Raw genomic sequence first — 4,582 nt, 5'->3', positions numbered from 1 at the left:
ATCTCCAACGGAGTGGGTTAGTAAAGTTACTCTCCTCAGTTCACCGCTGGCTTGTTTTCCCAGGTCCTACTTCACGGGATCTCCGATCACATAGGTTGGGTTACTACCATGGCAACTCATGTGGGTCTCATACCCATCTCCCTTGATGCGCTATCTATCACAACACGTGATAGCCCTTTAGTGAAGGGATCTGCCAGATTCTTAGCTGTTTGGATATAATCCAACACTATCACTCCGGAGTTTCTCAATTTTCTGACAGCTTTCAATCTCATTCTTATGTGTTTTTTGGACTTCATGTTGTCCTTTGAACTCTTCACCTTGACAATAACTGTTTGATTGTCGCAGTTCATAAGGATGGCCGGAACCGGCTTCTCAACCACTGGCAAGTCCATCAACAGATCTCGAAGCCATTCTGCTTCGCCACCCGATGTGTCTAATGCTGTTAATTCTGCTTCCATTGTCGATCTTGTTAAGATCGTTTGCTTGCAAGACTTCCAGGAAACAGCACCACCTCCAAGAGTAAACATATACCCAGTTGTGGTCTTCATCTCATCAGCATCAGAGATCCAATTCGCATCACTATACCCTTCAAGTACCGACGGGTATCCGGTATAGTGAAGTCCATAGTTCATAGTACCTTTCAGATAGCGCATAACTCTCTCAAGAGCACGCCAATGTACATCACCTGGTTTGGAAACAAATCGGCTCAGTTTGCTGATAGCAAATGTGATGTCAAGCCTCGTTGCGCTCGCTAGATACTGGAGTGAACCAACAATCTGAGAGTATCTCAATTGATCTATAGCTGTGCCTTTAGACTTTCGAATCAGCACACTAGAATCATATGGTGTTTGAGATGGTTTGCAGTCCGAATATCCAAAGCGACTCAACACCTTCTCGACATAATGGGATTGCAGAAGTGTAATCCCACCCTCATCATCTCTCAATAGCTTGATGTTCAAGATAACATCAGCCACTCCAAGGTCCTTCATCTCAAAGTTCTGAGATAGGAAAGTCTTAACCTCCTTGATCAACTTGAGATTAGTCCCAAATATCAGTATGTCATCAACATACAAACACAGTATAACTCCTTCGCCCCCACCATAGCGATAGTACACACATTTGTCGGCCTCATTAACAACAAAGCCAATAGATGTCAACGTTTCATTAAACTTGTCATGCCATTGCTTAGGCGCTTGTCTCAGGCCATACAAAGATTTCACCAACTTACACACCTTTCCTTCCTGACCATCTATCACAAAGCCATCAGGCTGTTGCATATAGATTTCCTCCTTTAGCTCTCCATTCAGGAAAGCCGTCTTAACATCCATCTGATGAATGAGAAGACCATGCGAGGCCGCCAACGAGAGTAATACTCGAATGGTGGTCAGTCTGGCCACAGGTGAATAAGTGTCGAAGAAATCTTCTTCTTCTTTCTGGGCGTAGCCCTTGGCCACAAGCCTAGCCTTGCACTTTTCTATCGTACCGTCAGGCCTAAGCTTCTTCTTGAACACCCACTTGCATCCCAATGGTTTGCAACCATAAGGACGTTCAGTAAGCTCCCAAGTCCCGTTAGCCATGATGGAATCCATCTCGCTACGTATACGCACCGCATCCTTCCAGTAGTCAGCTTCTGGAGATGCATACGCTTCTGAAATAGAAGTGGGATTATCCTCCACGAGGTATATGAAGAAATCATCACCAAAGGTCTTTACAGTCCTTTGTCTCTTGCCCCTACCAAGGGTTTCCTCATTATCCTCCTCAGGATTTTCATCATGTGTTTGTTTATAATATTCCATCGGAATGGCAGGTTCAGGAGTCTCCTCAGATTCCTGTCTAGAAGTGCTTTGTACATCTCTCATGGGGAAAATGTCCTCAAAGAATGTAGCATCCTTAGACTCCATAATTGTACCGACCTTCATGTCAGGTACCTCAGATTTCACTACTAGAAATCTATAGCCAACACTATTCATAGCGTAGCCCAAATTAACACAGTCCACGGTCTTTGGTCCAAGCTTATGCTTTTTGGGGATCAGCACATTAACTTTCGCCAAGCAGCCCCAAGTACGTAAGTACGAGAGTGTTGTCCTTCTCTTGGTCCACTTCTCATAAGGAGTGATCTCGTTATCCTTTGTCGGAACTTTATTCAGGACATGACATGATGTCATTATAGCCTCCCCCCATCATGCCTTGGATAAACCCGATGTATCTAACATGGCGTTAACCAAATCAGTTAGAGTACGGTTTTTCCGCTCGGCAACCCCGTTTGACTGGGGTGAGTAGGGAGGCGTCCTCTCGTGAATAATGCCGTGTTCCGCACAAAAGGCATCAAACTCTTTCGAGAAGTACTCTCCACCACGATCTGACCGGACTCGTTTAATTTTCTTTTCAAGTTGATTCTCAACTTCTGCCTTATAGATTTTGAAGTAGTGTAGAGCCTCATCTTTAGTATTTGACAGATACACATAGCAATATCTAGTGGAATCATCTATCAAAGTCATGAAATGTTTCTTTCCACTTTTAGTCAACACACCATTCATCTCACAAAGATCAGAATGTATGAGTTCCAGTGGCGCCAAGTGTCTCTCCTCTGCTGCCTTGTGAGACTTGCGAGGTTGCTTAGATTGCACACACAAATGGCACTTAGAACCTTTGGCTAAAGTGAAACTCGGGATTAAATTCGATTTTGCTAGCCACGTCATAACGCCAAAACTAATGTGACAAAGACGTGAATGCCAGACTTCAGATTCATTAACACTCAAATGAATATTGTTCACGACTTTATTACATAGATCTGCAAGAGAAAGGCGGAACATGCCTCCGCATTCATAACCCTTTCCAACAAATAGTCCATATTTCGTAACAACTAATTTATTAGACTCGAATACCAACTTAAACCCTTCTCTACATAGAAGGGAGCCACTAACGAGGTTCTTCTTGATGGCGGGGACATGCTGCACGTTCTTCAGCTACACAATCCTTCCCGAAGTAAACTTCAGATCGACCGTGCCAACACCAAGAACAGAAGCACTCGCGCCATTCCCCATCAGTACAGACCCGTGACCTGTGGCTTGGTAAGAAGAAAACAATGAAATGTCAGCACACACATGAACACCTGCACCTGTGTCGACCCACCAATCGGTGGACGGCCAAACTGAAAATACAGCAAATAAATTACCGTACCCAGATGCACCACTCTCATTGTTGCTCACAATCATATTGACAGACTTGGAGTCCTGCCCTGACTTCTTGTACTTGTTTGGGCACTTGTTGGCCCAATGTTCAACCGAACCACAAGTAAAGCAGCCCTCATCCTTCTTGTTCTTCTTGAAGGTCTTCTTACTCTTCTTCTTAAAGTCGGCACTCTGTTGGACACCGTTCTTTCCCTTGGGCTTGTGGGAATTGGAGTTCTTCTGATGCACCATATTGGCCACAGAAGTTCCTTCGACCCCTTTTCCGTGCGAGTCCTTTGCCCTTGAATTCTGCTCAACACTCAGATGGCCAATGACATCCTCCACAGAGAATTCACGCCTTTGATGTTTCAGAGTGGTGGCAAAGTTCCTCCAGGAATTGGGGAGCTTAGCGATTATGCAGCCCGCGACAAACTTGCCCGGTAACTCGCACTTAAGAAGCTCAAGCTCCTTAACAATGCATATTATCTCATGAGCCTGCTCCAACACAGGACGGTTTTCAACCATCTTGTAATCGTGGAACTGCTCTATAATATACATCTCGCTCCTTGCATCGGCCGCCCCGATTCGAGCGGCTCCCACAAGTCTTTGGCAGACCGCACATGCAAATATGTGTCAACCAGCTTATCTCCAATCACGCTCAGAACTGCCCCGAGGAACACGACAGTGGCCTCCTTGAACGCCTTCTCCTGTTCAGGAGCGATCGTTCCTGTGGGAGTCACACCGGCGACCCAGAACACGTTCATGGCCGTGAGCCATAAGGTGATTTTAGTCTGCCAACGCTTAAAGTACGTCCCCGTAAACGGGGACGGTTTCAGTGCAGCAGCAAAACCAGAATTCAAAAAACTCCTACACATATTAGGTTTTTGGATTGATGAGTAAATAGGCAGTTTTTCGATTAAATTAGTCCATGAATGAATCATGAGCATGACATGGACAGCATTGATAACACACTGATTACGATCTAACAGAGCATGTACTACGCACATAGTAGAAACATCTACGCATATTGCTAGTACTGCTACAACAGAAAGAAACACGAGAGGGATAAACGATGTATACCCTCCAATCGGCCACGCGGCGGCGGTGGCGGTGGCAGCAGCCGCGGCATCCTCAGCGGCCTTCTTGTCGGCCTCGGCCTTCTCAGCGGCGGCGCGGTCGGCGTCGGTCGACATGTTGATGAGGAAGGTGATGCGGACGTAGATGAACAGAAGCGAGCAGTCGCGTAGTCGCTACCCAAAAACCTAATCGCCCCTCTCCCGTACAGGATCCGGAGAGGCGGGGTTTCGGAGGCCTGCTCTCCCGTCAACCGTGTACGCGGTGAACGGGACGGAGTCGCCGGCGGCAGCAGCAGCAGAGGAACAATGTGGGCGTGGAGGCGGAGATGGAGATGC

Source organism: Aegilops tauschii, chromosome 6 (genome assembly GCF_002575655.3).
Source record: "Aegilops tauschii subsp. strangulata cultivar AL8/78 chromosome 6, Aet v6.0, whole genome shotgun sequence".
Taxonomy (NCBI): Eukaryota; Viridiplantae; Streptophyta; class Magnoliopsida; order Poales; family Poaceae; genus Aegilops; species Aegilops tauschii.
This window is presented reverse-complemented; position numbering follows the sequence as displayed.